The sequence below is a fragment of the Trichosurus vulpecula genome, chromosome 6, assembly GCF_011100635.1.
Source record: "Trichosurus vulpecula isolate mTriVul1 chromosome 6, mTriVul1.pri, whole genome shotgun sequence".
Taxonomy (NCBI): domain Eukaryota; kingdom Metazoa; phylum Chordata; class Mammalia; order Diprotodontia; family Phalangeridae; genus Trichosurus; species Trichosurus vulpecula.
Window position 1 is genome coordinate 198,764,277 of NC_050578.1, and position 13,003 is coordinate 198,777,279.

Below are 13,003 nucleotides of genomic sequence, written 5' to 3' on the forward strand. Positions count from 1 at the left end.
AAATGGTTATAAGGGAAAATAGTTTATAAATGTCTAATTGTCAAAAAACATGAACTATGACTAAGCGTGCCAATATGGGGACCTCCACCAATATAAGTGACATTGGCTCCATGACTCCATTAAGCATAAAGCAGGGGTTCTTAACCCAGGGTCTGTGAATTTCTCTTTTGAAAACATTTTGATGACTATTTTTCACTATAATTGTCATTGTACATTTAGGCATCTGAAAACATGATTCTGAAGAGTCTATTGGCTTCATGAAAGATCTCAGGGGGTCCATCCCACATACATGTTAAGGACCCCTGCCAGAATTAATCTTAGAGAGTTACTGTAGTTGAACATTTCATCCCCCTGCAGCCATTTGGATAATAAACTTCTTTAAACTTAGCAAGGCTAAGGTTGTCAGAAGACAACATGCAGTCTATCATGAGGCTTGGTCTTAAAGCCTATAAAACCTGGTAACATCCGACTTCCAAAGCTTATGTTCTACCTAATATGATTGGCTTCACCAATCCAGGGTCATCTGCATAGCTTTTAAGTTATTAGTGATAGAACTTTGGTGAACGATGTGCAAAATGTGACCTATTATTAAAACTTCTTATTCAATTATAGACTCATTGAGGGTAGGGATCAAACCTTATATGCCTACAGTACTAATTTATGTCCTACAGTACTGTGCAAGAAATACTAAAGTCCCTGAATATGTAAACTGAAAATGGACATTTCAGGTTTCATCTAATTCTCTAACTTTACAGTTGGGACAATCAAGGCCCAGAGAGGTCAAATAACATATCCTAAATCACAAGGATAATGAACGATAGAGTACTGAAAGGGTTGAATCTAGTTCTCAGCTCCTAGTTTAGACTCACTTGATTGATTTAGGTAACTGACAAATATAGTTAATATTTTTTTCAAGAAGTGTGCTCAGTTTAATAAATAGAACAACAGAGAATTAGGAGTGAGGATGAGGAGATGCCTAGGAACTGCAGATATGATTCTGCCCTGACTACTATGATAGTAGGCAAGTCACTTAGCTTTGTTATAACCCTGTCAATAAAGGTAGAGGCAAAACTTATCTTTCTACATTTCACATATAAGTTGTAAGGACAAGATCACACACATATATGAAAGCACTTTGAGCTTTTTAGGACACAGTTCCAAAAAGCCTAAAGTATTTATGGGCTCTTTTCTCCTTGAATTTGTCAAGCATGCCAGTTCAACCTTGCAGGGTGGTTCTGAGCCCGAATACCCATGGGTGGGTCACCACCATATTCTAGCTTTATACAACTTTCCCCACATAACCCCATGTCTCAAAACTCTGAATTCCTCACAATGATAGGAGGAATATAATTTCTTTTTAGAGCCGATGGAGATGAAAAGCCAGAGATTTTCAAAATGGGACTTTAAAGTGATTTTCAAATTTGCATTTTCTACTTAGAATCATCTGCCAACATTTAGCCTGGAGAAAAGAATTAGCTGTGGTCATGGAAATCCCTAATAGCTTATGATGTCAAAATTCTGAAGTTTCAGCTATAGAGGTATCACATTCTCAGTCTTATTTGGCAACAGGGAAATATCTGCTTTTGTCGGCCTGGGAAGAGGATGCCTGCATAGTCATTTGAACTAGTTAAAACTGTAAATTTCTCATTGAAATATCTTGACAAATGAAATGTTTTTAATGTCCTTTAAAAAAAGAGAATGAAGAATTCTAAATAAATGAGGTTTAGGAGATTATAGGAATTATAGTTGGGAGGGACCATGAGTCTGATCTTCATTTTTTAAGTGAGAAACTGAGGGCCAGTGAGGTGAAATTGTTTGCCCAAGAGGTGTAAATGAAGAGCCCTGGTGGTCATTTATTCCAATACAAGGAAATCTAGGCCCAAAGAGTTCAAGTGACTCACCCAAAGTCACATTGATTATAATCAGCAAATGGAGAATTTGAACCCAGATCTTTGGATCCCAAAGTCTAGTGTTGTACATCCTACACCAATCTGCCGGAAGTCTCCTAATAGCTATTTATATGAATGTCTGATAGATCTAGTTATGCACATGTAGAATATGTGTGTGTAGAGCTAGTTATACACACATAATATGTGCATAACACAGGTAATACACAAACATGCATTTAAATATGAATTTACACATATGCATACATATACATAGACACATGTATATAAATATGTGTATATATTTGTTCATGCATAAGATATGTTTCCATATACCTGCACATACAGATATATACTTTGAACTGTTCCACTTGTGAACTATTCCTGATCTTCCTGTGAGAGTGTGCTCTAAAATGATAATGATAATAATAATGATGCTGCTGCTGCTGGTGATGATGACTGTGCCTTGGAGACAGCTTTCTTAAGACTCAAACCTAGTTCTTTACTAAATCTTAAGTTGAACAACTTAAGTGTGGATTTCCTCAGAACCACACAAGAACACGTTCGTCAGTGGGAAAGGAGAGTTTTACACACACACACACACACACACACACACACGCACTAAAGTCGTAATTTGGATTCACACGTGAAAGCATGCCGGCTCCAATAAACCCTGAATCATAAAGAGCAAGGCGGAAGAGAGTTCTTAAATGGCGACAAGCAGGGCAGAAGCCCCGAACTCTCTCTGGGGCCCGAGAGCCCACCGGACCGGTGCTCCCTGCCAGTCACAGAAGACGTTTGCAGCCTCTTCCCTTCCTTTGGGCTCGTCCGGCCTTGGGCTGTGCTTTGGACACCTTGGAAGGATCATTGGCTCAGGTCCCCAGTTACCTGGAAGGGCGGGGGAGGGGAAAGGTGCGGGGCACTGAGGCGGAATGGGGGAGGGGGCGGCTAGAATCTTGCCCCGGATCCTTTAGGTGGGTCAGCACAGGCAGGAGGCTGGCCGCGTGTGCTCCCGGGCTCGAGCACAGGCTCAGGCTCTGCGGGTGGAGGAGCGCGGTCCCCCAGAAAGCTTGACTTGCAGCAGCGCTTCCCTTGCGACGCTTCCCCTCGGAAGGGAAGCTGGGGAACTGGAGGCAAAGACTATCTTTCTCTTCTTCCCTTTCCCACGCCCCACCGGACCGCGGCGCGCGGACCCAGGGACAGTCTCAGTTCTGCCTTCCCCAAGGTGGAGACACGGAACCCTGGTTTTCTTTTCCTGCCAGTAGGTCTGGGGAGGGGTGGGGGTGGGGGTGGGGGTGCTGAAACCAGAGCGGCCGCTTCTAGTGGGCGGGGCGGGCTCGCCCATTGACGTGCACTGGGGAGGGAGGGAGAGAGGGAAAAGGAGAAGGAGGGCAGAGGAGAGTGGAGAAGAGAGGATAGTTTGCAGAGCGAACTCCAGCGAGGCTGTGCAGCGAGAGCAGCCACAGCACTTGGTCGGCCGCACCTGAGCCGGCTGGGCAGCAGCGGGCGCTCGTGGTCCTCCTCCCTCTGGGGCTCTCGCCCTCTTCCTCCTCCTCCTCCTCTTCCTCCTCCTCCTCTGTCTCCTTCTCCTCCGCTTCCCCGTGGGACCAGGAGCTGCCAGCCTCCAGCACTCGGTCTCCCACACCATAGCAAGAGCACCCGCTGCCTCTCCAAGCCCTTCTGCCTGCGTCTCTGCGCTGGGGCCAGCAGAAGCGGCGAACCTCTGGTCTCCCCCTACCTCTATCCCCGTGCATCCCCTTCCCTTCCTCCCCCGACACCCTCCACATTCCTCTAGCCCCAGCATATACCGCAGCACCCCCACACACGCATCCACGGACCCAACCCTCCAGTCTTGGAGGGTTTCGCGAAGATCTAGCCCCTGTCTGCCTCCCTTCCTCCGTCCACTTCTCTCCAGAGTTGCGCCGTGCCCCATGGCCCTGGCAGAGGGACGTCTGCGGGACGCCGACGGACTGCACTGTGCAAGTCAGGTGAGTGACCCCAGCAGGAGAGCAGGATCAGAAAGAAGCGGTTGCTCAGGGACCGACTGTCTCAGCAACAGAGTTTGCAGAGGCATGGCCGTGAAAGGGTGTCGAGTGCACAAGGTCCCTGAGCAGTTGAGAATGGACTTCTCCCTTCTTGGAAGTAACAACCCGGGACGACAGGTGCTTTAAGGCTAGGACTAGAGCCCAAACAGGAGGGGCGGGGGCGGGAGGGGAGTGCAAAGGGGGAAAAAAAAAAAGGGAATGGCGAGGAGTGTGGTTTGTCCCCAGCTCCCTCCCTGCTTTCTTGGCCTCTTTATGCCCCGAGGGTTAAAATCTCTACATTGGGTGGCATCAGGACTAGGAGATGTGGTTGCTTTGATTCTGTTCAAAGGGGGTGTTGATTTGTCTACATCTCTAGAATCTATCCCCGTGCCTTCTTCCCGGAGGACCAAGCCATGTTCGCAAGAGAAGCATCGCTGAGCCAAGCTGTGATGCTTAGGGATGTGAAAGTGGGGGCTATTTTAGAAAGTCACTTGGTATGGGGGGGTGGGCAGAGAGTCCCTTTCTTCTTGAAATTCGGATGGAGAAGGGAAAGAAGACAGGACGAATTTTCATTTTAAAGGAGGTAGGTTTAGGCTTCAGTGAGGATAGCATCTTAGTGCCCTAAATGCTACACATGAAAAGATAAATTAAAAACTCTACCTCCACACCTCCAAACCCATTTCTATGTCTGGACGATATCAATGATGAATGCTATGGGTAATAGGCGGGACTCGAACCCAGGTTAGAGTAGTGTATACACCTCCTCAGAAAGAGCTTGAGGGTGTTCGTAGCCTTAGCTGAACCTCCTGGATGCAAACTCAGTTTAAGATATACCACTGTTACCCTTGCCTTTACGAAGGATCGGTCCCAATTTGGCTGTGTCAAAGGGAGGGGTGGCTCTGGCAACCCCTACTGCTTGCAGGTGGAGGTCTCTGCCCTTGGTACTTTACACAGCCCCGCTGCTGTGTGGCTCACATGCCATACATACAGTGTCTGTGAAACCTGAACTGTCTGGGAAGCCGCCAGGTGGGATGGAGATGGGGAGCCCGAGGAAAAGGAAACCTCCTCGGCAGAGGTGGCCATGTCTTCAACTCCCCTCCTCTTAATCCTGTCTTATCCTATAAATCGTTCATATCTTCCCATCTCCCGTATGAGTGCATCCCATTCTGTGGTGGTCGCTGAGCTGTCCCTTCTGCTATGGATGAGGCTCATTGATCAACTGATAGGATTTGGTCTCCAGATCCCCACACTGGACCCACGTTAACTGCAGGTTATTTTTATGCACACCTTGTGTACAGGCTTTTGGATTTGAGGGGACTCTGGGGAGATCACTGCAAATCCAGTCAATTCAGCCAGTCCTCCCTCCCGGAGCCAGTTTTTTTTTTTTTTTTCCAGGCTGGAAACATTTGAGATAAGCGATTTAGAGAAAGGAGAGGAGGGTTCAGGCAGCAACACCAAGATCTTCCTCACTGAGTTCAAGAAACGACTTAGATCGTTGCACAGCCCCAGATGGGCTGCTTGTGAGACATACATTAGATCATTGTACAGTTGGTGCTGATAGAAGGAAACCTACCTTTGGGAAAAGGCAACTGCTGCTTAATTACCTTGATAGCTTGAGCAAAGCGAAGGAGACTGTGCAGATGATGGTGTTGTCCAACTCCACTTTCAGGCCTTAATTGTCTTCTTTTTTCTAAATTAAGGCCTTTTTTTTCGAGTGCAAAAGGGAGCTCTAACTCAAAGCCTTATTTTATCTTAATAAGAAAGCAAACTTTTTTTTTAATATGACTGGCTTTTCTAAAGTGTGCTTTTGGTATATATAGAATACATTCTCCCTGAATAACCTTCTAGCATAGAGATAAGCTGCTCAGTTAAATTCTAGGGCACAAACTCCCCTAAGTTGTATAAATTGCCACAGAGTATTCCCACCCTACAGGCTAGACACCTCAACAGTTAATCAGCCCTGAGCCCTTTCTTTGTCCCTCCTATTTTGGGGGGTAGCACAGGATTGCCAGAATTACATATGGAAATGAACTATTATCTTACATAAGAATTCTCTAGCACCAGGCAGTGAAAGATTGGTCTATGTACTGTATTTCCCAGTGCTTGCTTAGGGGATCTCACTATTTCAACTGGGCTTGACATGGATCAATATATTCATGACTAAGCACCTTTAGCTGAAGCAGTTAATTACAGCCAGTATTAAGAAGTGACAGTCCTTTAGGAAGATGTACTAGGGAACATTTGGCAGAGAAACATTTCTGTGAAGAGAGTGAAGCATGGCATGTGGAATTTTTGCTCATGAGGCAAGGAGTTGATACCTTGAGATGGGGGTCTGCTGGGAGGAAAGAGAGATACAAGAAAGGCAGATGGCTTGCTTTTAAAATTCTCTCACTTTAGGCAACTTTACTCACTGTTGATAGAAACTTAAACTTTGAATTTTTGCTTGTTTTCAGAAGTCTTTCATCAGGAAATCCCTTGTATTTCTGAATCTACAAAGGTAGAATAAAAGCAGAAGTCTTCGTAATGCTTGAGTTTAAAAAAAATGATGGTGATTAGAGGGGTTTGGCTATAAGCAAACTTAGGCAGTTTAATACTCTTGTGCCAAATACAAGGGAAGAGGAATGCATGCTTTCTCATTGTCTTTTCTCTATTCACATCCTAAAAGCATTACTTCACATTGAATAGTCTTTGCTCTGATGGAATTGGAGTTTGGAATTTCAGAGATCTAAGGAGATTGTATATATCATCTAATGGAAATCTGTACTGAGGTTACATCGTTAGGACATTTTGCTAGGCTCTTTTTTGGGGGTGCGGGGAGTTGTCCTAATCTACTGAACAGTAACTCAAGAAGCATGTTATTCATGCTTTCTTTTCTCAGAACTACTGATTTATAGGATCACAGAATTGGAAGAGTCCTTAATACAAAAAAAAATAGAGCTAGAAAAGACCTTACAATACAGAATATATGAGTAGGAGAGGTCCTTTGAGACCAATGAACAGCAATCCCATAAAAGTAGAAAAGAATGTTGGATGTGAAGTCAAAGACCCTGGATTGAAGTCCCATTGCTGCCATTTATTGTCCATGTGACCCTGGGCAGGTCACTTAGCCTCCTTAACCCTCAGTTTCCTCATCCATAAAATGAGGGGATTAGAGTAGATGACCTTTAAGGTTTTTATGGTTTGGATTTTGGTTTTTTGCTACAAATCTACAATCCTGTGAACATTCCTCATAGAGATGAGGCAACAATGGCTCATGTAATGTGCTCAGCGCAATATCAAAGAGTTGGTAGCAGAGCTGGGAACTTTATCTATAAAATGAACTCTGTGAGATCCTGTAGTCAACACCTCTTGACTTTTTCTTCTCTAGAGCTATGTTTTTATTTTCTCTGCTGTTTTCTTCCTTCCTTTTTCCCTTCCTTCTTTCCTTCTTTCCTTCCTCCCTCCCTTCCTTCCTTCCTCCCTCCCTTCCTTCCTTCCTTCCTTCCTTTTTCCTTCCTTCCTTTCTCCCTTCTTCCCTTTCTACCTTCTGTCCTTCCTTCCTCTCTCCCTTCCTCCTTTCCTTCCTTCCTTCCTTCCTTCCTTCCTTCCTTCCTTCCTTCCTTCCTTCCTTCCTTGATGTGTTTCAATGATATAAATACACAAGAGAACCAAGAATGGGCATACTATCCTGATAGGCGGGGTAGAGTCAGGGAAATACACATAAAGCCAGCACAGGTTGTTTATATGCATGATCTGACTTTAAATATAGTTAATGGTATGATGCTTACACTATCTCCTTTCTCCTTACATTCTCTCCCCTTGTTCTGTAATTCCTCAAATACTCAAAATCTATGTTCCAAATTATTTATGGGGTTTTTTTAGCTAACTTATATATAACTCACTATATACCAGAGTACTAGGCCCAACTTAGTTAATGTGTTCTACTTTAAAGTGTTATTTTTGTGTTCTGTATACTGCTTAACCCATATCATTTCAGCCATCTTAACAACTGTCTCAATGGATTAAAGTTTATATGTAATAATGTAGGATTTTATCCATCTAATATGAAATACATAGTTTGGGATTGATATATAGAAAACAGATTTTATACTTTCCTACAAAATGCTCATTCTTTATTCTTGCTTCCCCTGTTAGAGGGTGAATACTGGCCTGTTGGCCCATGGGTCTGACCTAGTCTTCTATTCCTTATGACCTTGTATATTGTGCATATTTTAATATTAATTTAAGAATTAGTTGAAAAGTAGTCTGGTTATGCTTTACTAGGAAGTTCACTAGACTAGTGTTCTTGATGTCTGAGCTCCAGCCTTGACCTCCATCACAAATAGTTGTGTGACCTTGGATGAACCAGCTAATCATTTGATATTTGGTGAGCACCCAGACTGTACAACAGCATCTAAGTTGTACAATGGATGGAGTGCAGGGCCTGAAGTCAGGAAGACTCATCTTCCTCAGTTAAAGTTTGGCCTGACTGTGTGACTCTGGGCAAGTCACTTAACCCTGTTTACCTCAGTTCCTCATCTGTAAAAATGAGCTGGAGAAGGAAATGGCAAACCACTGTAATAGATTTGCTAACAAAACCCCAAATGAGGTCACAAAGAGTTGGACATCAACAGACTATACATGGGACTTTCCTAAGTTCCCACTCAACAGGGAAGAAGGATGAAGTTTTCTTTCTCCAATACCCAGCTTTTCCCTCTGACTTCTATAGGTCTATCACTACAAGTCACTCAAGCTAGCAAATGTAATACTTCTCTTGAATTAAATTGACTAAGCACTTAACTGTGTGAAGTGCCATTGTGCTAGGTGCCGGGGGAGGCAAGGTTTAGGAAAGGCCTTGCTTTGACTTTCTTACTCTTTCACTTCCCAATTGCAATCATTGTTCAAGTCTTTTTGATGCTATTTCCACAGTCTCTCTGAAATCTGTTCCCTCTTTTCTGTTCCCACCATTAGACTACTAGTACAGAATCCAATGGTCACCTGCCCTGACAATTGTAATGCCCACCCCACCCCACACTGGTATCTCTAACTCTCACTCTGATCCCTCCAGTGTACATAGCATACCATCACCAAAACCATTCAGTGCCTTCGAATTGCCTACTGAAAAAAGTTTAAAGCCCAGAAAGAAATTTAAGGGAGAGTCTGGAAACTATGCTGTGGTAAAATTAAGAGTTGGGTCGGAAGAAGTAGGCACAAGTCCTTACTAGGCTGTGACTTATGGACTAAAACATGAGAAGAATAACGATTATGTGATTGTTATCTCAAAGGGTTGTGGCAATAAAAAAATCATCGTAACTCAAAGGCTCGATTAAAAAAAATTAACCATTTTTATTGGAGGCAAATGCAGGCAATAAGACATATACAGGAAAAGCAGCTAACAATACAAGATTGAACGGTTAGAACAGAAGATAAAGAGGGCAGGAGTTCAAAGGAAGGAGTAATTTCTGCAATGTTCAGGGAAGACTACCAGGAAGAAATGTAACTTGGGCTGAGTCTTATAAGCTTTTGACAGGCTTTACCTATTTTGAGAGGAGAAAGGGAAAGGACGCTCTAGAAAAGAGCAGCATGAACAAAGCCAGGTATTAGGGAAATTGAACTGTATATTCCAGGGATGATGAACCACTTAACTTGTCTGTGATTAGTGATCAAGAAATCAATCAGCTTTTATTAAGTGCCTGCTATGTGCCAGGCACTGCACTAAAAACTGGAGATACAAAGGCAAAAGACTACTCTCAGAAAGCTCAGTCTCTAATGGGAGAGACAACATTAAAAAAAAAAAAAACTATGTACAAACAAGCTATCTACAGGATGAATAGGAGATGATTAACAGAGGGAGCACTAGAATTAAAGGGGATCAGAAAAAGCTTCTTGGAGAAGATAGGATTTTAGATGAGACTAGAAAGAAACCAGGGAAGCCAGGAGGAAGAGATAGTTAGGAAGAATATTCTAAGCCTGGGGAACTGCTTTTTAAAATGCCCACAGTCTGAAGATGGAGGGTCTTATTCCAGGAATGGCAAGGAGGCCAGTGTCACTGGATTGGTGGAGTAGCAGGAGTGAGATATAACATGAATGGAAAGGAAGGAGGAGGGGCAGGTTGTGAAGGGCTTTGAATGCCAAGCAGGATTTTACATTTGATCCTGGAGGTGATAAGGACCCTCAGGAGTTGACTGAATAGGGGAATGACATGGTTATTAGGAAGAATAATTTGACAGGTGAGTGGAGAATAAACTGGATTGGGGAGAAACTCAAGGCAGGCACCCACTTGCAGACTATTGCCATAGTCTGTCCATGAGGTGATGAGGGCCTGCTCCAGGGTGATGTCATTGTCAGAAGAGAGAAGGAAGAGGGGGTATAACAGAGAAGTTCCCAAGGCAAAAATCAACATTCTACTGACAAAGTACTTCCTCTGTCACATACCTAAAGTCTGTCCTGCAGACTTCACAGAGGCTTCGTTTGAAGCTCCAGTCAGATTAGGAATTTGAAAGCACTTTGAGATATAGAAAATGCTATACAAATGTTAGGTATTTTAATTATGCATAAAATAAATGTTTGTCCTTATCCTTTACCTCTCCCCTATTCCTTTTATGTTTATTTGTATCCACTGTCGTGGCCTGTAGATTGTTAAGTACTCAGCAAATATTCCATTTCTATTGAATATTGATTGAATTTAGAAGCAGCCTGGTTGCAGTGGATATGGTGCTGGGCTTGGTGTAAGGATGGCCTGGGTGCAACCCCTTGCTTTTAGTAGTTAGATGACTGTCTTCCAGTCACTTAGGCTCTCTGCTCCTCGGCCAATTGGGTAGGATTCCTCTACAGTCACAGATGGGCTGGGACTCACCTCTGCTGAAGAAACCACAGTCTTTCATTTTCTTCTCTTCATTGAATTAAAGTGCAGGAGGCATCAGCTAGGACTTGGGGATTCTTTTTGTTCTACTAAGATTCTTAAATGACATTTTTAATGGCATTCGAAAAGTGTAGAAAGTTATACTGATGACATAAATGGCAGATTATGAGCAGCCAAGTACAGAATCAAATAGATATTTTTCCTCTAGTGGGGAAATCATTCTTTGCAAGTAAATGAGTTTTTTATTTGTTTGTTTTCATTCTCTGAGGCTGCCAGAGAACTATAGTTGTGCAAGGTACCATTAAAATCTCTCCTCTCCCCTCCCCTCCCTTCCCCTCCCCTCTCCTCCCCTCCTCCCCCTCCCCTTCCCTCCTCTCTCCTTCCTTACCCTACCCTTCCCCTCCTCTTCTTTCTCTTCTCTCTCATCTCTTCCTTTTTTTATTGGACCTATGATTTTATTAATAAAAAGGTAAAGAACAAAGTAGAGAATTTCTTAAAGTTGCCCAGGGCAGTGAGTGGTTAAGTAAGTTGCCCAAGGTCATGCAGCATGTGTTTTGTTTTGGGATTTTTTTTTTTAGATCAGAGACATGAACTTGAGTCTTTCTGACTTTGAGGCCAATTCTCTATCCACTATGCCATGCTGCCTTGCACATTGTAGGCTCTTAATAAATGTTTATTTAATTTGAACTTTGACATCAAGCAAGGTATAAAACAGAGAGACACATGATCCCCTAAGGTGTTTACTATTGTAAAGTTAGCACTAGGATTCCCTACGGATAGTGGTGTCCCTATTCACAAATGACATTGCATAAATTGCACTAAGCTCTGAAAGTTTACAGATCTTCTTCTGCGGGATCCATAGAAAGGGGGAAAACGGTCTAACCATTCTTATAAATAGAAAAACAATGGATGAAAAACGTGTACCACCCAGACAAGGACTTCACAGGTGTTCCACTGAGTTAGCCCATCAGTGATTGACAATGAGCTGAGCCTAGAACTCAGTAGTTGGAGGAGTTTTAGCTGGATTGCATGGCAAATGGGCTACGTTTTCAACACTCAAGCTGCTCTGTGCCACAACAGCTCACCTCACAAACACCATTCTTTTCCGAGTGTTGTTATGTGACTATAACTCTTAGAATGCCCAAATCGCAGATGAATCAAAACTTCAAGTAATCCAGAAGCAATAGAAAGTTATGTGGATGTAAACAACCTACAAAAAATTACCAGTGATGATTAACAAGTAAGAATAAACCTGAAAGACATTATCAAGGACCTATATGGCCAGAAAAGGAAGTGAGCCTTTCCTTTAAAAAGGATGAGAGATAATAGATGAATAGCCGCATTGGTATCCTTAGATATTAAGAGACCCAGAGAAAATCTACCAATATAGTTGAAGAATCCTCTCTGAAGGATTTATAGAAAGACAAGTAGGGGAAGTCACGGAAAAATTGTAATCTGCATTGGTAGAGGGGGTAAACATAGGGATAAAATCAGCACTCCGCTAAAATACCAAAGTGCACATTCAGTTCTGTACCTTTGAGGATAGGAGACTTGCTTAGAATCAGATTGGAGCAGGAATAGACCTTAGACATCATATGGTCCAAATCCTTTCGCTTACAGATGGGGTAACCGAGGCCCAGAGAGGCAAAAGGACTTGTCTAAAGTCAATTCAATTCACCAAATATTTATTAAATACCTAAGATGTTCCAGGAACTGTGCCAAGCACTAAGGATATAAAGACAAAAATGGAAAAAGAAAAAAAAAAGATACCTACTTTCAAGGCACTTACATTCTTCTGGGGGAGAAACATGTACACATCTAAATAAAGAATGCTTACAAAGTAGATACAAAGTATTTTCCAATTGGGCTGAGAACTGGTCTAATGGAAGAAGTATCTCCTGAGCTGAGCCCTGCACAGAGCCGGGAATTTGAAGAAGTAGAGATAGTGCATTCCAGGCATGGGGGGAAACAGAAGGAGGTGGGAAATGGAATGCAGTGTTTGGGGAATAGTAAATAGGCCAGTTCTACCAGCATGTGGAGTTGCAGAAGGAAAGTAATTTGAACTAAGTATGAAAAGATAGGTCACACAGCTATTCAGTAGCAAAGTCAGAGCCACAGCTAGAATTCGGACCTCCTGACTTTTGGCCCTGTGTTCTTTCACTACATTTTAAAGAATCCCTGACATCGGGCCCTCAATTCAACCAGGCTGAATAGATCAACCTGAACAGTAATTCCTCTGACAGTGGGTTGGG

The 13,003-nt window shown here is 43.0% G+C and overlaps 1 protein-coding gene across 1 annotated transcript in view; it reads left to right on the forward strand.

The window, feature by feature from the left end:
• Positions 1 to 3,251: 3,251 nt before the first annotated feature.
• The window catches only part of HS3ST1 (heparan sulfate-glucosamine 3-sulfotransferase 1), a 46,592-nt gene continuing 36,840 nt past the window's right edge, over positions 3,252 to 13,003 (forward strand). Inside the window, exon 1 of the mRNA XM_036762450.1 lies at positions 3,252 to 3,874. The gene's annotated coding sequence lies outside the window, so the exon portion shown is untranslated. The remainder of the gene's footprint in view (positions 3,875 to 13,003) is intronic.